The sequence below is a fragment of the Myxine glutinosa genome, chromosome 1 (genome assembly GCF_964187855.1).
Source record: "Myxine glutinosa chromosome 1, kmMyxGlut1.1, whole genome shotgun sequence".
Taxonomy (NCBI): Eukaryota; Metazoa; Chordata; class Myxini; order Myxiniformes; family Myxinidae; genus Myxine; species Myxine glutinosa.
The window spans coordinates 361,286,373-361,310,655 of record NC_136261.1 but is presented as its reverse complement, the minus strand read 5'-3'; the positions used below and the strand labels follow the sequence as shown (position 1 = coordinate 361,310,655).

The following is a 24,283-nucleotide window of genomic DNA, read 5'->3' as shown; positions in this document are numbered from 1 at the left end:
TCAAAGCACCTATGAGGAAAACCAACAAAGACAGATGGTGGAAAATAATGGAAGGAGCCAAAAAATTCCTCCTCAGTCTGAAAGATAGATCAGGCTCTCTGATGCATCTCGGTCCTCGGAAGACAGGGTTCATTGGTTTTATTGTTAGCATGGAGAGCACAATCAACTTGTTCTCTGAACTTGTTGATTCACCAAATGCCCCTCTGACATATCTCCTGACATACAAATTCAGTCAGGATCACATCGAACTATTCTTTGCAGCTGTACGGGCACGAGGTGGCTTCAACAACAATCCCACAGTGAGACAGTTCAAGGCGGCGTATAAGCGCCTTCTGGTCCGACATGCAGTTGTTACGTGGTCCCCTCGGTGACTACCTGGTCTCGGTGACCCCCGGACCGTGAGAGGACCTTCGCCAGAAAGTAGTATTATATAGATGCGCTTTCGCAACGCAATACCTATGAATTCCACCCCAAGAGACACTGATGTTCAAGAATATATTTCCCAAGGGTAATGATACCCAACAATTTCAATGACACAACCACGGAGATTTTCCCCGAGCAATCAACAATACACAACCATCAACAATCTTTCAAGGACAATCAATTCCCTATGAATAAGATGGCCATCTTATGTACGTGTGTCCCGGTGAGTACTCACGACACCCTTTTGGTCTCGGTCCCGCACAATGTCTCTGGGCCCCTCCTGACCAAGATGGTAGTCGGCGTCGCCGCACTCGGGCGGTTGAACGAACCCCGGGTGGACGTCTCCACCGGGCAGGTATCGTACCAGGCCCCGCGGCTGCAGCCTCTCGGGGCTACGCGAAGCGGGTGCGGTAAAGCAAGCCAAAAGCCCCACGCCACTTGCCAGGCGTGCTAGGCCCCAACCTGCGACTCGGACGCGCCTTTTTAGACGGGGCTGCGAACGGTACCAGACGCGGGGTCGATGCACGGCTCCACATCAACTTGACGTCTCCACCGGGTCGGTACACGTCCCGGTACCTCCTCTCGCCAGACGGGCTTCGGAACGCCGCTTTGTCACGCAGCGCAAGGTCGATGCCACCTTTGGTTCGAGCGGGGCGAGGAAGATCAAGAAGAATACCCGTCCTTTTTTCCTCGTGTCGTTTCCTCTTCCGTTTCCGGTCACTTCCGTTTCCGGCCACTGGTTCAGAAGGGCTCCTGACCCTCCAATCACAACAACCCTTAATATACTACACACGGATAAGCAAAGATCTGAATATTAATTCACATAGATATGTAACACAGTCAAGAACGGAACAGGAAATTGTGCAATCTTGGACAGAACTGATGTTGTCCACATTGACAACGTATCGCAATCCACAGTTAACGTGGCAAGAAAATATGACCTGCTCATCAGAGATCCCACTGCAGATGAACATGATTATGCAGATACACCGAATTTTGAGGAGGTGTCAGAGTACAAAGAAGCTGCGGTCAACTTCATTGCTGGTTTTGTGGTGCGCATGATGCGGAAAAGAACAAGTTGCATGCAGTGCACGAAAGCATTGGGTGCTATCAATGGAGAGAGCCACCAGTTTGTGGCCATGAAGGACCGTGGAGGCCTGGAGAAGGCATCCTCAAGCATCGTCTCCGTATGCATGGAAACTGAGAAATGTTTTCAACGTATGATGAAAATATCGGATGGAAAACTTCCACAAGGTCAAGGAATCTGTTCCGCAGTGGCAAGGAGTGTACTAAAAAACTCATCTGCAATGAATCTTTTTCCTGATCTCCATTCGCACCAGTTCGATACAGCAGTGGAAGACAACCACATCCACAAGCTGGTGACCATGGCTTCATCCTGCTACAGCAAAATAAAGCTTTTCCACATGGGAAAAGAACACACAGAAATTATTACTGGTGATAAAGTGCGAAAGCAAATGTCAAGATTAGTGCTGTTCAAGCATCAGTGAATTGAATCTAGTTGTGTGTTTTGTGCACTGATCTCTATAATAACTAGAGATGAGTGGTTTGCGTCCATGTAGTGTTCATCATTGTGAACTTCAGTATTTTGTGGAACATTAATGTCCACAAGTCCTGTTTATATACTGTCAAATGTGACATGGATGTTGTATATGTTTGTTATTACTTACCTAGTTAATATCGTGACATCATTTTTGCACATGTAATTTTTATTTGCACAAATATTTGGGTTTGTTATTATTGTTTCAGTGAAAGTTGCATCTTGCCAAATTTATTAATAATTCCTATACATGTGTTTTGTAATTACTTTGTTTCATTTTGTAATTGTTGGAATCTCGCTCTTGATGTATTGGTACTATATCTACAAGACAAATTCTTTTGCACAATAAATCATACAATAAATTTGTTATAAATAATAATTAAGTTTTGTTGCTGCATTTTCCAAGATTGTTCAAAAGTATGTTAAAATGCTTGTTTGAATGGCGTTTTAAGCTGAACTTAACCTTGTAATTCACTTCGGATACACTGAATAACAACATCTTCTCAATCCATGTATACATCATTATGATAAATTTTCAGATATCTGACGCTGAATAGAAACCAAAATGCACCTCCTCATTTAACTGAAACTTAGACAATTATTAATGAGGATAACCTGGAGTTGCCAAGAACAAACAACCTATAGTAACCATAACTATTATACACTATATACACCATATGAAGTAGGTGCAATTTATGTTTTAATATAGCACTGGTTCTGTTATGAAACACGTATTTGAATGCGTTGCTAATGAACATCCGCAAAGTGAGTTGGACAGTTCTCACTAAAAGCCTAAAATTTATCCTTCCAAAGCGTTTTGATATTCAAGTATGATTCAAGCGCTATATAAAACATCATATTATATATCTTTTATGTTTATTATAATAATAGTTATTGTCATTTGCATGCAGTGTTTGGTGACGGTCATCGTATAGTTAGTACAAGGCATCGCTCTTTTTGGGGGTTCCAAGATGGCGGCGGTTTTGCATCATCCAATGAGACGTCTCCACCCATCCAGTTATTATAGAGATCAGTGGCCTAGAAACACCCACACACCAAATTAGACGTTGGTACTTCACTTATTTTTCAAGATATTCATCTCACAAGGTTCAGACATACATGGCATCAGACATACATGGCGGTGGCCATCTTGGATTTTGACGTGGGTTGCACCCACACACCAAGTTTGAATGCAGTCCTTCACTTACACACGCCCGCACGCACGCAAACACGCATGCACACACGCACGGACGGACGGACACACGGACGGAGGGGAAAGCCATAGTCCCCCTTTCGCTCTGCGGTGCAACGGGGGACAATAAAAAGTGGAGGTGCAATCTGTAGATAGCGGGGCATTCTGTGAATGAGTGACGTTTCGGTGGCCATTCTTATTGGTGGGTTAATTAAGGTGTTAATTTTATTTTAAGACGTTTTTGTTGGATAAACATAACGACATAATCATATACGTTTGCTCTAATATAATAAGATGGCGGATTTTCTTGAAGGGACCTCCCGTGGTTGGTTTTTTAGCGCGAGGATGGGATGGAAGTGACGTTTGAAGTTGCTTTGGGTTATTTTTATGTACGTCCGTGTTGAACGCACGTTGTGTGCTGCGCTCGCCTTGGGGTAATTTATCCTGATCGGCTCTGGATTGAACTCACTCACTGCCCTTTGAAGAAACCCGCTTCCTGGTCCTTTGGTTCATCATTATTGGGTTTATAATTTGACAATGCACGACACCATTGATGAAAATACGATAATTTTTTGGTTCCAATGCGATCCTTTCACTTTTCAGATCCGGCAGCTATAACACAAACATGGAAGCCATTTACACAGAGTCGATCAACCGCGTCTTGGGGTTGAGACGAAACACGATTGTTCTTTAGTTTTTCTAACGCATCCAAACCGTGAAAGTGGAAATTCCTGATCCTCTCATTTTGGTCCTACTAATACATTCCGATAAGGACTTGAGCAGGAAAAAATTTGCATTCTGAATTAATTTGTTTGTTTTCTATTTGTGTTTGGGAGTTTCAGGTGCAGTAGATTAGCGCTGAAGTACTCGCTATGCATTGTGGGCCCTTGCACGTGACCCCTTAATTAACACAGCTGTGTAGTGTTAAGTGATAAGTGATGTGCTAACTTAAGCTGACAGTGGTTTCATTGAAATCCGTTAACAACAGTTTAGATACAGAAGTGAGTGACATTGACCCGGCATGATTTTTATTTCGCTATAAGTTTCTTATAAAAACGTTTATATAAAAGACCTTTCATACATGCTTCAACTAAAGGGTAATGCATGTGCCTTTGTGGGTTTTGTTTGTCTTTCAGGATCTCAGCTTTGCTGTGTATTTTATCCATCTCCCCTGTGTGCATTACTGCCTCTACCCCTTTGACAAAGGTAAACGTGTTACCTCCACCACCGAAGGTGGATGGACGTTGTTTTCACCCGTCTGTCTCTGTCTTATCGAACTCCAAGGGAGTACATTAATGAAATGTGGGTGGGTGTGTGGATGTGTTGAAACACCCCTTTTGAAGATAATTTAGGGGTGCTCATCACAAAAAAATAAGCGTAACGAAAATGGTGGTTCCATCAGCACAATTCTATTTCAATTTAATCAATTTCCTCTATTGCATCGCTGGGTCTTTGAGCTGCCATTTTTTCGGCCTATTCAAATGTGCCTTGCTTGTCTTGTAACATGCCACTGCAGTTTCTGCTCAAACTTTTTCACTCACTCACATCATCTAATGTCTAATCTTCATCCCTACAAATTGCTGTATACAATGGTATTGTCGGTGCTTTATTGTTTTCAAAATAGGAGCTTCGAGGACTTTATGTATTATATGATGCAATTTGCCACAATGCCCTCACACGGACTAATTCAAGTCTATAATTGAAGTGGTGCGATTTAAAAAAGAGAGCAGGAAATCTATATAGTATGACTGATTACATCAGGGCTCCTTCGTTCACCGCTGTTATGTCTGACCTCGTGGCATATATAGAGCCTTGCAAAATCTATATATATAAAACACTGTGTGTGTGTGTGTGTGTGTGTGTGTGTGTGTGTGTGTGTGTGTGTGTGTGTGTGTGTGTGTGTAATGTTACCGATAGACTCCGAAACGGAGAGGCTCACGTGCTTGATATTTGGCATAGACAATAAATAGACATGGCCATCGAGCCTGGGAAGAACATGGCCGACCTAAAAAAAATTATTTCATAATATTTTTTTACCATATTTTTACCTCAGCGCATTTCAGCGAGGAATATTATGCACGGAATCTGAGGCGGTGGCAGAGCAGCACGCCGATTCGCTCAGAGCGATCACGTGATGTTCCTTGCCGCCATAAACTCACAGCAAGTAGCATAGATTTTAGCATGATTAGCATTTAGCATAGATAGTAGCATGTTTCACATATATTTTTTTTCAGTGAGGAATATTATACACGGAATCTGAGCCAGTGGCAGAGCAGCGCGCCGATTCGCTCAGAGCGATCGCGTGATGTTCCTTGCCACCATAATCGAAAAGCGATTGCGTTTTTTCACATTTCAGCGAGGAACATTGCCATTCACACCACATAGGCTCTGAGATATCAAGCCGCCACCTTAACAGTTAAGCCAACACCAGGCATTGTTGCAAACCGAGACATTTTATTTCAGTGCGCCTTACGTTTGAAGAAAAAGTGGAGAGATGAGAGAGAGATGAGAGACCCACACCATATCTCTGAAAGTGAGAGAGGCGGAGGAGCAATGAGGGAAGAGCCCTCTCCCTCTTCCCCCCACAGATCTCCCGATGTCCCTGTTCTCTGCTGCTGTTCTCCCTGTTCTGTGCTTCCCTTTCTCTCCCCATCTTGTCTCCAACTCCCTTTATTGTATGTTTTGTTTGTCCGATTGTTTTTTAAATGTCATTGATGTTAGCTCTTTCACGAGCCTCGATCTTGTATACAAAAAAAAAAAAAAGAAGGTTTTTTTTTCTTTCATCTTTAGATCCATATTTTTTGCCATAACGTAGCGCATTATGGCTCTCTCGAGCTCGAGTTAGCCAATCACCTGGGAGCATGAGGCCACGTTGGCCACGCCCACGACACGACGCAGAGTTGCAATCGTGCGTTTGCGTCGTTTCTTACAACGTGTAAACGTGGTATTTTGTCTACGAGTATTTTGAATTTGGTATTTTGAATTTGTCTACGAGTGAGTGACTGGAAGACTGACTGTGATAAAGGCAATGGCACCGAAGAAAAGAAATTTGTCACGTTCAACCTCCCGAGCAAGGAAAATCGCTGATCGGAGACTCCATGAAACCGATGAAGATACTTTTCACCCATCGACGAGCCAATCAAGAACGTGTCTCTAGATTCAGACAGCGAGAGACAAAAGATGAGACAGAGGCACGTCTAAACGCCAATCAACAACGTCTGGCGAGGGCCAGACAGCGAGAGACAGAAGATGAGACAGAGGCACGTCTGAACGCTTAATCAACAACGTGTGGCGAGGGCCAGACAGCGAGAGACAGAAGATGACAGAGGCACGTCTAAACGCCAATCAACAACGTCTGGCGAGGGCCAGACAGCGAGAGACAGAAGATGAGACAGAGGCACGTCTGAACGCTTAATCAACAACGTGTGGCGAGGGCCAGACAGCAGGAGACAGAAGAACAGCGGCAAAACGACAACAACTGGCAACCATCAGGCAGACGGCAGCCGGCCATTGCATGGGAGAAGGCTGCATTCAGTTACAATCCGAACACTGACTACTCCTCAAACGTTGATATTGGCTCCATGTCGTTCACCTGTCAGTTTGGCCATGCCTTGAAATGGAAGGGAGAAACACCAGGAATGTGTTGCAGGGGAGGCAATGTCCTTTTGCCTTCTCTCCAATCTTCACCGGAACCTTTGAAAGAACTACTTCAATCAACTACGACTCAATCCAGACACTTCCTGAAGGAAATCCGTAATTACAACTCTTCATTCCAAATGACTTCATTTGGAGCAGATCGCGTCGTCACTGAGCAAGGATTCATGCCTACATTCAAGGTGCAAGGCCAGGTATACCACCTCATTGGCTCTATCCACCCTCAACCAGGTGAGCAACCAAAATTTTTACAAATCTATTTTATGGGTGACCACCGAGAAGAAGCTGCCCGACGAGGACAGAACTTCCCCAACCTACGCTCTGAACTAATCCCCGCCTTACAAGATATGCTCCACTCAAATAATGCGCTGGTCAACAGCTTCAAGTCGACATTGGAGAGAATGCCTTCACCTGATTACAAGGTCGTAATTCGAGCTGACAAACGTCCTCACGGAGAGCACGAACGTCGGTTTAACGAGCCAGTCAACAATGACATTGCAGTTCTCATGGTAGGAGAGCAGTACAACAATCGCGACATCATCCTGCATCTTCGCGACAACAGCACGAAGCGGATTTCGGAGACTCGCCGATTCTATGATGCCCTCCAGTACCCTCTGATTTTCTGGAAAGGACAAGATGGCTATCATTTTGAAGTTGAACAAGCTGGCGGCCGGGGAAAGAATATCTGCGAATGACTTCTATGCCTTCCACATCATGGTCAGAAAGAATTCCACGAATCATATCCTGCAGTGCCGTGATCTATTCCACCAGTTCATCGTCGACATGTATGCCAAAATCGAAAGTGAGACTCCTCTTTATCCGGCTCCACCAATGTCAACTGAGGGCAGAATCGTACACAAACCTCAGGAATGCTGTCAACAATGACGGAGATGTTCAGAACATGGGACAACTGGTCATCTTGCCATCCACGTTCACCGGAGGTCCCCGATACATGCACGAGCGGACCCAGGATGCGATGGCATACGTACGCAATTACGGTCGCCCGACCTTTTCCTTACCTTCACCTGTAATCCGAAGTGGGAAGAAACTAAGCGAGAGTTGATGATCAACCAGCAGCCAACACATCGCCATGACATTGTCGCAAGGGTATTCCACCAGAAACAGAAGGAACTCATACAGACGATTAAGAAGGGCAAAGTTTTCAGGACTGTCCGATGCTTCATGTACACCATTGAATGGCAGAAACGAGGCCTGCCCCATGCCCACATTCTGGTGTGGCTAGAAGAAAAGATCCACGCTTCCACTGTAGACTCTATCAGTGCTGAACTTCCAAACCCTGATGAGGATCCAGAGCTGTTCAACATCGTCAAAACGCAGATGGTGCATGGCCCTTGCGGCCGGCTGAATCCATCGTCTCCATGTATGAAGGACGGTAAATGCACCAAGCGATATCCTCTGGCATTTCTCAAGGAAACGCAGACTGGTCTGGATGGATATGGTTAGGGGAGTTACGGCTTAATATAGTCAATATAGTTACCGGCCGGACTAAAGCACCAAATTTTCACAGGAGTTAGAACATTGATTTAGGAAGATAATTAGCCTCTCCAAACAACTTTTGGCCCCCTATGAGGCCCACAGTGGCCCGTGCAAGATGATACACTTTGGTCTCCATTTATGGATCAAGGGAAGTAACTCAACTTATCTAAAATGATTTTTAATAAATAGATGATAATGTCTGTGTGCTCTAAAACATATCAGAAATCATAAACATGCATCAAATACCATTTTAGGTGTATAAAACTCTCAAATAGTTATATTTTAACAGTATAATAAATGATTAATATCGAATTATCTCCTTTGGAAGAGCAATAAACCTTTGGAAGAGCAATAAACCTGGAAGAGCAATAAACCTGGAAGAGCAATAAACCTGGAAGAGCAATAAACCTAAATTGTTCCTCCCCTATACGGGTGTTTATGATGACGTTTGATATCTATGTACATAGCATCTAAATATCTGCTTTATGATTAATATAAATGGTATACCTCAACTGTAAACATACTTTTTTTTCCAGGAGGATTCTTTCCCGGCGCATGCATATTGAATCAATCAAGGCCGCCGAAAATCTTCAAGCGTTCTTCTGATAAATCATCCAAAATCAACTGGAATAGGGACTGTCAGGAGCAGGAAACCCAAACATATCGTGGATTATAAATATATGTTCGGTATGTATCCTTATTTTTTTTATTTTTGTAATTGACTTTTAATACTATCGGTTCATATAGGACGCGCTACATGAGTGTCGCCAATGAAAGTAGATTCGTCCCAGCGCCATGTGGCAAACTTAACTAATATTATATTATACCTTATTAACCCATACCTATATTAGCATGGGTTGACCATTGTTTGTACATATATATGGATACCTATATTTTAATCCTTTACTGTTACAGTGATTACAAAATGGATGAGGCCGAGGAAATCGATTGGTCCAGGTGTGTAATCTGCCAAGAATAAAAGAGGGATTTACCCAAATGTCCAAAGAACAGGCAAAACTCAGATTCATTGTCAATATACGCATCGTTTTTAGAGAACGTACAGAAATTTCAAGATCTCGATGTTATGCCCGTTAAAGTTTCATTCTCGAAGGACGTCACCGCAGAAATTCTCCATCAGAACAACGCATGTTGGCACAACTCCTGTCGCCAGCTGTTTACAGACACAATGTTAACACGTGCGGTAAACAAGAAGCGAAAACATGACAACGTCTCTGGTAACGTAGTGAGATCTTCGAAAAGACAGTCCCTCTCCTCGTCTGATACTAAATCAAGCTACAGTACTATCATCACCATGTCTTGTGTATTTTGTTATGAAAACACCAATGAAGATTTACATGAATGTTGTACGCACAATATAGATGTAAGGTTGAGAACGATGGCAAACGAGATTGAGGACACGGATCTTCTAGCCAAACTCGCTGGTGGAGATGTGATAGCCATCGAGGCAAAATACCACTCATCGTGTATGACGAAGTATAAAAATGTGTATCGTTCGCACATACGAAACAGGAACAGGAATGCTGACAGTAGTCATGAACGAGCCAAAGGAAGAGCATTTGTAGAGCTGGTTGACCACATCGAGGAACAAATAATGTCAGAAACAAATATGTTCAGACTCAAAGATCTGTATGATCTTCACCAAAGTAGGCTACAACAATAGGGGTGTGATTACACCACAAACAAAACATGTCTGAAAGAAAAAATTATCGCCCATTTTATGGAATATGGAATTCAGGAACAGACCGTTAATAAGAATGTTTCTAATATTTCCAGATGGAGTGAGAAAACTGATCAAAGAAGCGTTAGAAACACGTGACTACGGTGCCAAAGCACTCATATTTTCCAGAGTTGCTAAAATGTGCAGAAACGAAATTTTCAAAGATACAATAAGCTTTGATGGAAACTTTTCAGAAAATTGCCAAGATATAGCCCCAAACACTAATCTCAATGTTGTTGTATGGTGCCAATTTGAAAGGAGACATATATGAGACACAACCATGCAATACTATCACTCAACTTCTGATCCACAATGGGAAGTCGGCCTAAGCCAAAAGCAGCTTCCTCATCTTCAGCGCCTTCCAAACAACAACATTCTCACTTGCACGAACCGCCCGCTCCTGTATATATAGGATTGAACATTCACACATCAACGAGGAGCAAGACTATGATCGAGAAGTTTGAAAAGTTAGGTGTTAGCATATCATATAAGCGTGTACTAGAAATCGAAAAATCAATTTCTCAAAAACAGCTGGCCCAGTTTGACAGTGATGGTCTAGTACCTCGGTTCTTAACCTGTGGGGCGCGCCCCCCAAGGGGGGCGTGAGCAATTTTCAGAGGGGGCGCGGGACGGCAGTATAAACGTCTAAATAACCCCAAACGGAAATTATAATCCCCCTACTGAAAAAAATTAATTAACCGAAAAGATAGCGCCTTATATAATTCCTAGTTTGTTTCAGTCTCAACTAACACTTTTTTTTCTTCCGACAGATTATTAACTGGAATCTAAGTCAATGGCAATGAGTGCGAAAAAGAGGAAATACCAAGACGAGTACATCAAGTTCGGATTTGTGGCACTTCAAAAGGGTGACGCAGAGGTTCCTCAGTGCGTTATATGTTACAAGACTCTGAGCAATGATGCCATGCGGCCAACACGTTTGGAACGCCACTTGAGGACAACCCATCCTGAACTAGCAGACAAATCACAGGCATTCTTTGTGGCGAAAAGGGAAGCCTTGAAGCGAGCTAAGTTGGACAGCAGTGGGACATTTCGGCAACAGATGTCAAAGATCATTGAGGCGTCCTACGAGATTGCCCTGCTAGTAGCAAAGAACAAGAAGAGCCATACAATCGGAGAGACTCTCATTAAACCGAGTCTACTGCGAGTGGCAGAGCTCATCCTGGGGAAGGATAGTGTGAACAAACTCTCGGCTATCTCCCTGTCGAACGATACCATCAAGGGACGGATCAATGAAATGTCTCAGGACATCAAAGAACAAGTGACTGACCAGATAAGGGCCTCGCCTGTCTTTGCCATCCAATGCGACGAAACGACAGACGTGGCTCAGTGTTCTCAGCTGCTCATGTATGCTCGTTTCATATTAGGTGACAGCGTGAAGGAGGAAATGATATTTTGTCATCCCCTGGAAACTTACACGACAGCAGCGGATGTCTTTGAAGTGGTATCGAAGTTCTTCGAAGAAAATCGACTTTCATGGGACGCGTTGGTAGGTGTTTGCACAGACGAAGCTCCGGCCATGCTTGGCTCGCGTTCGGGTTTCGTTACAAAGGTGAAACAAAAGAGTCCCTCTGCTATTGGTACACACTGCGTTATCCATTGTGAGTCCTTAGCATCTAAGACCCTGCCCCCTGAAATGAGGGATTTCCTGAACCTGGCTATCAAGGTAGTCAACTTTATCAAAGGTGGAGCCTTAAACAGTCGCCTGTTCAAACAGCTGTGCAAGGACTTGGACTGCGATCATCTAAGCCTTGCTTTTCCACACAAACGTGCATTGGCTTTCGAAGGGAAACATGTTGGGGCGAGTCTACGAGCTGAGGGAAGAAGTGGCAACATTCCTAGACGTGCAGCGGAAGGCGGATCTCTACAAAATGTTCCAGTCCCGAGAATGTCAACTGTCTCTAGCTTACCTCGTAGACATCTTCGAAGCACTCAACGGTATCAACCAAAAACTGCAAGGGAAGCACATAAACATTATCACGCAATACGACGCCATTCGAGCCTTCATGGCTAAACTCGACCTCTGGAAATGCCGAATGGAGGCCGGAAACATAGCTTGTTTCCCAAACTTGGACTCTGCCGTTCCGGACGGCGTTCTCGATTCAAAGTTAAAGAACCAAATCATCGATCATCTGACTGAACTCAAAGCGGATTTCATCCGCTACTTTCCTGACTTGGACGAAAAGCGAAAGACCTGGAAATTCATCAGAAACCCATTCCAATGCGACGTAGCTGATGTTTCGGACGAGGTCCAGGAGGAGTTTCTGGAGCTGAAGTTCAACTCCTTGGCTGAGGATGACTTTGAAATTCTGGACCTGGAGACATTCTGGGTCAAGTATCTTCCTGTTTATCCTCTGATCTCGCTTCAAGCTGTTCGGATTCTGACGATGTTCGGATCCACGTATCTCTGCGAGGCTGCATTCTCCGCGCTGGTCGCTGTCAAGACCAAATACAGAAGCAGGCTGAATGTTGAAGGAGATCTGTGCTGTGCTCTCTCTGGCACGCGACCACGAATTAAGGATCTGATAGCTAAAAAGCAATGCCAACCATCTCACTAAAATTTAGTGAGATTTTTGGCATTGCTTCTTTAGTGACTAAATTGTTGTTTCATTGATTTTGCGTCCTTTGACGTGACATTTCAACAAACGTGTTTTGTGTAGTTACCCTTTCCTTTCATAGATCCGTGCCTTAAGCTTGTTTGCGTTTTGATGCAATAAAACGAGGTTTGTAATCTCTCCTTTGTTATTTTGAAAGAACATTATCTGTTCAGGGGTACCAGATCCAGTGTTTGAAATAAGCCAGGGCCCGCCAGGGCCCGGCCCTGGCTGCCATGCTTAGGGCCCTGGCTGTTAACAGAATCTACGTCAATAGCCAGGGCCCAGGGCCCAGCCCTGGCTAGCTTCAATATCAACGAACAAACCCCTCAGAATGCACCACAGAGCACCTAGAATTCAAAAATTTCCTGGGGGATGAACCCCCCAGACGAGAGGGGACACCCCTCTCGTGCTCTCCCCAACGAGCGGCTTCGTCAGATGTAGGTGGAGGGGGGCGTGGAGACGAGCAACAATTGCTAAAGGGGGCGCGACACTAGAAAGGTTAAGAACCCCTGGTCTAGTATGTCCGCTGCAACTTCGGCATGATCTTGTAACTGTGGGCGCGATTGACAACATAGATCATAACCCGTCAAGCACAACAGCCTCTGCATCACTGCATGGAACAGCAATGACAATTATGCAGCATCCCACTGAACATAATAAGGGTCAAGATCGTCATGAAATTAATGCCGATGCATCTAGGTCAACGTACGATCTACCAGATAGCTACACCATAGTTCCTCCGCTCTGCAAGGCAACTATCCAAGTACCTAAAATCACGACGCAAACGAGTGAATCTAATCTTCACGATGCTATTGGAGAGGAGAATGACTGGCTGGCTTCAACATCAGAACTTGTAACGCACGAGAAGTTTGATGATTACGAGGCTATGTCTTGGTCGGCATTTCACGCAGCCAAAGAAGGATCACCAACTTCTCCACCAGCCATTATTTCCCTTCTTCCTCTCTTCATGGAAAAGGCAGACTCTCCTGCAGTGATCAAACATGGCATGGACATCCTAATATCGGCAACACGCTTCTTGAATCCTGGTCAGATGTCAATACTAGCCTGCGACTGTCCCATATATGCCCAATGCAAGTATCTTCAGTGGCGCTTTCCAGAATTATATGGCGAGGGGAAAATGCTGATCATGCTAGGCGGCCTCCATACTGAAAAGGCACTGTTGAACAGTTTAGGTGATCCGATGGACAAATCTGGATGGACTGAATCTCTTGTTGAATCCTCATTAGCAACTACTGGAACAGCAGACTCGTTTCATAAAGTGTCGCACATTACCCGGACAAGACACGCCCACCAGGTTAGTTAAAATGGTCACTGTCTCCATGCCTGCATGTCACAATAATTATTGTCACAGTCATTAAACAATTAAAATCACACGTATAATAATATTGTAAATGAACATCTTCAAAAATATGTATGTTATTACTAATTTACTCATAAATTTGTCTTTTTTCAGGTAACAGCGTGCGCACTCTTTCATCTCAGACAGGAAGCGTTCGAAGAATACAAGCAAGAGTTCGGAGATACTGAGTATGAACAGTGGCGTGGCGAAATGTTGGATAAGAGTCTAACGTTCTTTTATTGGGATCTGATTCTACGGACGGAATTGACTATTAACATTCATACGATCTCACCGTGAGAAGAACTTCGATCTGTATGTACGCTCTCTCGAGGCTCTCATGTTCCTGTTTTTCGCACTTGACCACCACAATTACAGCAGGTGGGCGTCCGTCCACATACGAGACCTCACATCACCAAGCAGCAACGCCAAAGACCTTCTTCGGAAAGCTTGGTTGGTACAGAAGACCTGCCACAGATTCTCAACCATGCCTCTCGACCAAGCCCACGAGCAACAAAACACCATCGTAAAAGGAAGCGGGGGCATAATTGGCTTAACAGAAAGTCCGGCAGCGTTAAAAGACTGGGTAGTGGCAGGACCCGAAAAAGCTCATCTATTAGTAGAATTTGAGGACAATTTTTTGACACATCCTGTACAAAATGAAAAGCACCATGAAGAGAATACGTCCACACAAAGCAGCTTTCACCACCAATCTCGTTCTCTAATCGACACCATCAATGCATATGGAAATCCATTCTGTGAGAGCGGCTCTGAACTGATCATTCTAAACACACGCGATTGTGCGAGCAAAGAAGTGGTAGCTACAATCAAGTCGTTGGTCTGTTGGTAATAAAAAGTATAACGCGTTCAAAAAAGCTGTGTTTGAAGACCAAACGAAGACAATACACGATGTCATAAAGAAACATAATCCGATACTGTTTAAAATGTCAGACAAAAAAATCAGTCAAATCAAAACAACTTGCGGGATTGAAAAACGATGTCGCTCTCTTTGGTAGACTCTATATTGCCAATCAGCAACGCAATGGAGATATCAAACTGTTCTTCCGTCATGAAAACCAGTTGTTCCCTCCCTCCCTGTCTGACCAGGGGAAGCTCCATAGCATAACAAAGTCGGACTTGTTAACATCATTGGAGATTCCTCCGACCGAGTCAAACGTAAACAGCACACATGATTGTAAAATCTTCGACGGCGGGGCTCTCATTCACATGCTTCGGCCAACGACAATGACGACGTTTGACCAATATTGCAAGAATGTGTTCTTGCCCTATATCGAAAAAGAGGCATCACGATCGCGCATCGACATTGTTTGGGATGAATATCGTGTGAAGAGCATCAAGGCGAGTACACGTCAGAAAAGAGGCGAAGGTGTAAGACGAAAAGTTACCTCTAGCGCAAAAATACCCAGAAAATGGCCTGACTTTCTTCGTGACAATCGAAACAAAACGGAATTGTTTCAATTTCTAAACCGTGAAGTAGAGGAACATTCTTTTTCCAGACCGGTGATAACTTCGGGCAATGACAGTTCGGTTGGACCGTGTGATCACAAGGAAGCTTACACCAGGATTGTTGTCCATCTGATAGACGCAGCTAAACATGGACACAAGAATATTGTGGTAAAAACTGTTGATACCGACGTGATTGTTATTTTGGTAGGATTGTTTTCACAAATAGTTGATGATCACCCCTTACTGCAAATAAATGTGGAGTTTGGAGTAGGCAAGGACCTCAAAGTCATCTCGATCAACAAACTTCATGAGTTCCTCGGACATGATAGATCCAATTCGTTACCATTTTTTCACGCATTCAGCGGCAGTGATTCCACTTCAGGTTTCAGGGGCAAAGGCAAAAAGACAATATTCAAAATATGGAAGTCGTTCCCTGAGGCAACACAAACGTTCCTCAAAATATCAAGAAACCCATTTGCAGCCATCAACATATCTTCGGACGTCTTCAAAGCACTCGAACGATTTACTGTACTCGTATATGACAAAACATCCGATAGCGAATCCGTGAATCAAACACGTTTGAACCTCTTCTGCAAAAAATCCTGCAGTTTCGAAAATCTTCCACCGACTCAAGACGCTCGTTTCCTTCACGTTCTGCGAGCAATATACCAATCAGCAGTCTGGATGATGGCACACAAGGTAATAATATAAATATACCACATGACAGTCTTCATTCCTTGATCTTCCATCTTATAAAGTTCTGCTAAATAATTTACCTAGCACTGTTACATTCTACATAATTATTCTTTTTCAGTCGCTGCAAAATCTCCCATCACCGCTACAATGGGGATGGGAGGAAGACGATGAACAGAGCCTACAACCCACATGGATGACCTTTCCCGAGGCGGCCGAGACTTGTGGCGAACTGATTAAGTGCCGATGTACCGGAAACGGCGTTCGGTGTAAATGTAAAAAGAGTGACCTTCCATGCACCAGGCTGTGCACATGTAACTGTGAAATATCTTAATAACAGTTCCGGTAATGATTAAATGTTATGATAGCGTTTACATGCAACGTAACTCTGTAAATGGCACATTACATCACTCCTTTATCCTTACTTTGCAACTGTAGAATAAATATTCTTGGATAATTACAGGAAAAATCAAGCTAAAGATCGTGCATTATGCTTTGATGGAATATAAGCTATTTCAAGAGAGGTAATTCGATATTAATCATTTATTATACTGTTAAAATATAACTATTTGAGAGTTTTATACACCTAAAATGGTATTTGATGCATGTTTATGATTTCTGATATGTTTTAGAGCACACAGACATTATCATCTATTTATTAAAAATCATTTTAGATAAGTTGAGTTACTTCCCTTGATCCATAAATGGAGACCAAAGTGTATCATCTTGCACGGGCCACTGTGGGCCTCATAGGGGGCCAAAAGTTGTTTGAAGAGGCTAATTATCTTCCTAAATCAATGTTCTAACTCCTGTGAAAATTTGGTGCTTTAGTCCGGCCGGTAATTTCAAATTTCATAACTCCCCTAACTAATACCCACTTTACCGGAGGAGAAAGCCTGAAAGCGGTGGATCTGAAACATCTATTTCAATTTCCGAGACCAGAAGCATAGACGTTGACAACCGATGGATTGTACCATACTGTCCACTTCTCTCTAAAATGTTCAAGGCTCATCTCAATGTTGAGTTCTGCAACTCAGTGAAATCAATCAAATACGTGTGCAAATACGTCAACAAAGGTTCGGACATGGCGATGTTCGGCCTTCAGAGGAACAAAAACGACAAGATCGAGTCATATCAGCTGGGGCGTTACGTCAGTAGTAACGAAGCTATCTGGAGAGTTCTCAATTTCCCTATCCACGAATGCTACCCAACCGTTGTACACCTTTCCGTACATCTTGAGAATGGCCAGAGAGTGTATTTCACAGAAGGCAACGCAAGGCAAAAAGCAGCAGAACCACCAAGTTCAACTACACTTACCGCATTCTTCCAATTGTGTCAACAAGACGAATTCGCCAAAACACTCATCTACAATGAAGTCCCACAGTACTACACCTGGGTGGTTGGTAGTATGACGGGGAAAAGACGTACACAAGGAGCACGAGTTGTGGGACATCCCGACATTCGCCGTTCAGATGCAATTTGACGAGTCTACACTGTACATCCAAACAATTTCGAATGCTTCTTCCTGCGCCTTCTACTCCATCATGTCAAAGGACCCATCTCTTTCCAAGAACTGAGAACGTTCAACGGCCAGGTTTGCGACACCTTCCACCAAGCCTGCCACCTGCATGGCCTTCTGGAGGATGACAGCCACTGGGATGCCACTAGAAGAAGCAGCAGTCTCATGCTCTCCAGCCCTGTTGAGAAATCTCTTTGCCATCATGCTACAAACTTGGGTCCTCTCCAATCTGGTTCAACTGTGGAATAACCATCGTGACGATCTCAGCGAGGACATTCTCCACAGGGCAAGACAGGTTCATGCTGAAGCAGACTACTCCGATGCGATCTACAATGAAGCCTTAGTACTCATAGAAGACAAGCTGCTTTCTCTTGGAGGACATTCACTGGAGGTCATTGGCCTTCCTGTAACACAGCGACAACAGAATCACCTGGCTCGGGAAGTACTCCGAGAGACTTCATACAACGCACAAGAGTTGGAAAACTACATCAATGAAAAGGAGCCAAGATTGACAGTGGAGCGAGAACAGATCTACATGCAAGTGCTGGCGAGCATACACTCTTCTGAAGGTGGATTGTTCTTTCTGGACGCACCTGGAGGCACTGGAAAAACGTTCCTTATGAACCTCCTCCTGTCAAAAATCAGGCAGAAAAAGATGATTGCTCTGGCTGTTGCCTCTTCCGGAATTGCTGCCATTCTTCTCCCCGGGGGCCGGACCGCCCACTCAACCTTCAAGCTCCCCCTCAACCTCACCAACACGGAGCAGCCAATGTGCAACATCTCCAAGTCATCGGCTGTCGCAGAAGTATTTCGGCAATGCCAACTCATTGTCTGGGACGAGTGCACAATGTCTCACAGAGTTGCACTGGAGGCAGTTGACCGCACACTGCAAGATATTCGAAACGATCAGACTGTCATGGGAGGCATTACTCTTCTGATGGCAGGGGATTTCCGACAGACCCTGCCTGTCATACCACGCGGGACCAAGGCAGATGAACTTCGTTCCTGTATAAAGGCATCTCCTCTATGGTCAAAAGTGACGAAGTCGAAACTCAGCACAAACATGCGTGTCACCCTTCATGGAGATGTAGCCGCAGGCGCCTTTTCAGCGAAGCTGTTACAGATCGGAAACGGAGATTTGGAGACGTGCCCTGAAGATGGACTGGACATCGTACCATGCGGCAACAATGTCACCACAACTGACGAACTCAAGGTGAACGTCTTCCCCAACATCCCCGCCAACTACAGAAATCACTCCTGGCTCTGTGAAAGGGCAATTCTAGCCCCAAAGAACGATGGTGACAAAATCAATTTGGATCTTCTGCAGACTATTCCTGGGGATCTAAGAACTTATCGATCTGTCGACTCAATCCAAAACGACCACGAGACTGTCCATTACCCGCTAGAGTTCCTCAATTCGCTACAGCCTCTGGGTGTGCCTCCCCACATACTCCATCTAAAGGAAGGTGCTCCAATCATGCTCCTGAGAAATATCGATCCTCCAAAACTGTGCAACGGCACACGACTGGCTATCAAAAAGTTGATGCCTCACGTAATTGAGGCCAACATACTTACGGGAAACTAGCGGGGAACAGGTCTTCATTCCGAGGATACCAATCATACCATCTGATCTGCCATTCGAGTTCAAAAGGCTCCAATTCCCCATACGGCTCAGCTTTGCCATGACCATCAACAAGGCGCAAGGACAATCTCTCAAGGTGGTCGGACTGAACCTTGATTCCCCGTGCTTCTCCCATGGCCAACTATACGTAGGATGTAGTCGGGTAGGACAAGAGAACAATCTATACATCCTATCCGAACAAGGAGACAAAGAACATTGTTTACAAGGAAGCACTGCGTAATTAACTACGTGTCTGGTGTGTTGTGATTGTGAGAATATCGATTCTGATTCTGCTCTGATTTTTATGTGTATTTGTGTGTATTTTATGTGATTTTATGTATTTATGTGTATAAAAAAAAAACACAAAAAAGGCACGAAGGAAAATAGTTAATTACTCCGACACATTTAGCTGCGGTGATTGAAAAATCACCGGACAATTGTTGCTGTTTTGATGCTTTTTACTGCCGTTTTGATGCTTTTACATTGCTGTTTTGATGCTTTTTCACTGCTGTTCTGATGCTTTTTCACTGCTGTTTTGATGCTTTTCCACAGCTGTTCTGATGCTTTTTTGCCGTTTTTTAAAATATAAAAATCTCATTTCAAAAAAAAAAAATACAAAAAAATCTCACAATGATGACATATAATTCACAGAAAACGTTGAAGCAACCGCGTAATGTTGCGGTGATGTTTAACTCCGAGTGAGAATAGTTCTAAATTTTAAAAACTTTCATCTGATATTTGTGATTTATTTCAAACAAACTATTTCCCATCAACACGGCCATGTATTCCTATTAACGTTATGTAAAGTACATAAATTGTGTGGATTACGTCATTTGTGGATGTGAATTGCCAGTAACCATCTATATCCCTCCCCCCCCCCTCCCTCCTCTTCTCCCCCTCCCCCCCCCCCCCCCGTTCCCCTCCCCTCCCCCACCCGGCAATGCCGGGTACTTCTGCTAGTAATGCCATAAAAGCAAGCTGTTCCTAATCAACCAATTTTGTTTGTAAGCCATGGCGATACAGTCGCAAGTGGTGTAATTGACTTTATATCAGAGTGGACACCATTTTTTAAATTAAAATTACAAATGCTAAGGTGATAAAATAAACACGTTATTCTTCAACCGTTTCATTGGAGTGCTTGCATGAGTGCTTTAGACACTTCACTTACATGGAGCCTGTATATTGTTTGTTCATAACAGAATGGATGACCGCAAGAAAAGGCGGCGTGACCACAATCGACGTTGGAAAAAGGCAAAGCGATCAGTCGTCGTTGAAAAACTTGTTTCCAAAGATCTACCACGACACAGTGATGTTGATGGTGACAGTGCTCCAACTAATTCTCCTGGGAACATCTTAAACTCCAATGTTACAGTTTCTGATAATTCCCACTGTGAACCAAGTATTGAAAATGCAATCTGTGCAAGTACCTCCCAACACACAAAAGAATCAGACAGTGCCAATGAAAATGAACATTGGAGCTGGGACTTCATTGATGATCATGTGACCCTGTCATCACATTCGCATTCAGATGATGCAGAGCAAAACTGTGATGTTTCACTGGCAGAAGACCTAGCTTCCTGGGTTAATGAATTTCAGGTTAAGTACAATGCAGTTGATGCTCTTCTTAAATTGTTAAAGTCCCATCATGAAAGTTTGCCCACCACAGCGAGAGCATTACTGAAAACTGCAACGAATGTACCAATGGAGATCAAATCAGGAATGCAATATGTATACTTTGGTGTGAAAGACAATTTGGTGAAGAACTTTAACAAATATCCATCAGAAAAAACGTACAAGTTCTGGAAATATCGTTAAACATCGATGGTGTACCTCTATTTAAAAGCACGAACATGTCAACATGGCCAGTGTTATGTGCAATTCATCTGAAACCTGTCAAAGCTTTTCCAGTGGCACTTACATGTGGCAAGACAAAACCAAGCAATTTAGACTTTCTACAAGATACTGTGAAAGATTTGGACCAAATCCTCAAACATGGTATAGAGCATGATGGAAAGAGAATGCCTATTAAATTAAGGTGTATTGTTTGTGATGCACCTGCGAGGTCGTTGTCAAAGCTCACCAAATTGTATTCTGGATACTTTGGCTGTGACAGATGTGCACAGAAAGGTGTCTGGATTGGAAGAATGCCTTATTAAGATATCAACTTCATTGGTCGGACTGATCAGTCATTCCAAGATCAGTCTCGGAAAGAACACCACCACGGAGTGTCTCCCTTTTGCAATCTGCTGCAGATAGACACGATTAAGCAGTTTCCCATAGACTACATGCACCAGGCATGCCTCGGAGTACAAAAACGGGCGATTCTACTCTGGAAGAGGGGACCCAGAGCCACGAGGATGTCGGCACAACAGATTAGCCAACTCAATATAAGGCTATTGGAGCTCCAAAACTGTCCCAAAGGTGTCTTCACGAAAGCCAAGATCTTTAGACGAAATTGATCGGTGGAAAGCTACGGAATTAAGACAATTCATGCTCTATACTGGAAAACTTGTACTGAAAGACATTTTAATGGCAGACTTGTACATGCATTTCATGGCATTCAATGTTGCTATGTGCATCCTTGTTTGTCCTAGACTAGCATCGGAAACACTTAGTCTATGCGTGTCAATTGTTGTTATTCTTTGTCACCAGAGGACGTGAAATCTATGGTCCCGAATTTCTGGTGTACAATGTGCACAGCATGCTCCATATCGCAGACGATGTGGAGGAATTTGGCAGCCTGGATGCATGTGCAGCTTTCAAATTTGAGAGTTACAATCACCAACTGAAGAGGATGGTTCGATCAGGGAAGAATCCGCTAGCACAGATGGTGAAAAGAATCGGTGAGGCACATGCAGTTCATCAAACCTTTTCAGCACCTTCCAAATGCAGCTCCATTTCGATACACAATCCAAACAACACATACATCGTAGATGGATCATCTTGCTGTGAGGTTGTGGCTGTCACCAACAGTACAGATGAAGACAACAAGAGGATACTCTTGTGCCGAGTGTATGAGAGATCCTCGCCTGTCTTTGTGGAGCCATGTGATTCGAGGATCATTGGTGTGTTCGGTGTTCATACACGCAATGCAAAGATGAAGCATCTGTCGGAAAACCTCCTCACCAGAAAGGCTATGATGGTTTCAAAGGACCATGGCACACAGGCTGTGTTCCTCACCATACTGCATGAATTTTAATCAGTAAGTTCATTCAGGTTGTTAATGCCTCCACCAAAGGCGGATGGAGGTTATGTTTTCACCCCTTTCTGTCCGTTTGTATGTGAACAAGACATCTCAAAAAGTTGTTTATTTTGGACAATTTTTTTTTGGGGGATTTCGGAATTTGGACGGATTTGGATGAAACTTGGTGGACTGTTTGGGTGTGTTTTGGAAGACCGAATTGATTCGATTTTGGTGAATACCTGAATATGGATTCGGATACAAGAATTAATTTTTAAGGTGATTCTTCACCATTGGGAGATCTGGCAAAAAGCGATACATAACATTAAAAAAAGTTATGGACGACTTATGACAACTTGGTGGATGAGTTGGTTAGGTGACAAGAACGAGCTGATTAGATTTTGGTTCAGGTCCGAATCCAGATCGGGCCTATTAAAAAAAAAAAAACCCCCCACCTTTAGAGGCCATTTTTCCCCACAAAGCGGGGGTTGGCCTTTTTCGGGGACCGTGGTTGTTGTTTTTCTTGGTCCCCTTTTTGAAGCAATGTTTTACGGCCGGATGCCCTTCCTGCCGCCAACCCTTTTTGTCGCCTTTTACGACAAGCAGGGAATTACCAGCAAGCTGGTACTCAATTAGCCGACCTCAGAAGGATGACAGGCTGAGTCAACCCCCCTGGCGTTAATTCAGCGATCGACCGGGATTCGAACCCAGGATCCTAGGATCCTAGGCTGGCACCCTAGCCACTAGCCCAACACCAGAGCTCAACACCCAACACCAGAACACCAGGGCCTATTAGTGGGATGCAAAACAAACTGTTCAGCCTGGCGGAGGCATGCGCTCTACTGAGTGCCGTTCTAGTTTGGATTTGTTTTCAATTTATTTATTGTTAAGTTGCATAGCTTTTTCATGCATAGTAAACTAAGCTGCATGTTGAAACTAGAATTCAAGGCCAAAATAACAGGTAAACACAATTTTTTTTTGTGTGTGGGCTTGTTTAACATGTGGCACCCCTGAAGTGCAGGATAAAAGACTAGATATCTGGTTGTTGTGTTTGGGGTGGCCTCACAGGTTTTAGTGATGAAAATACATTCCATAGCCCTGGGGTTAAAGATAAAGAAGGGGTCCTCATTTTTTGTGTAAATGTATTGTTACAGACACGACTTTGATGTTAAAGTGGGCCGAGCGGAATGGCGTCGTGTCCGCACAAATTACCCGACTATACTCGACGTTGACGAAGTCGCGCGATGCTGGCTCAATAAGAAAAAGAAGACACCCGGCTGGATCACAATAACACAATACGACACCAGGGGTTCAGTTCTCAAGACCTCCGGAGGAGGTTATATTAAGGCGGAAGGTTAGATTACAACTACAAGAGGGACAGCATAGAAAGACAAGCACTTAGACACAATCTTATATTATTCCCAACAGACGACAGATAAACGGGACAAAGCTGACTCACACGGGGATTGATGGAAAGGACAGGCGGGTAGCGATGGCTCCAGGTGCACCTGGGCTCAAAGGTCAGAATCGACTCGGTCCGGTCCAGAGATGCGGGGAGGTCGCAGCGCTCGGATGGCGTCTTGTCTGCTCAAGCTGGGGGCGCATCTGACTCAGCGCTCGCAGGTGGCTTTCCTTCTCCAAGCTGGGTGCGCATCTCTCGTCACATCTGGCGCGTGGCCGCGTATATCCGGCGGGGAGTGACACGCCCTCGGCTCGTTAGCTCCGCCTCGTGGAATCGGCACGTTGCTTCTCATTGGGTGCGTGCGGG

General features: G+C 44.1%; 1 protein-coding gene across 2 annotated transcripts in view; it reads left to right on the top strand.

The window, feature by feature from the left end:
• The window catches only part of LOC137418263 (uncharacterized), a 57,974-nt gene that overhangs the window by 11,988 nt on the left and 21,703 nt on the right, over positions 1-24,283 (top strand). For both annotated transcript variants that reach the window (XM_078769973.1, XM_078769971.1), the window contains exon 3: positions 8,861-9,011. The gene's annotated coding sequence lies outside the window, so the exon portion shown is untranslated. The remainder of the gene's footprint in view (positions 1-8,860; positions 9,012-24,283) is intronic.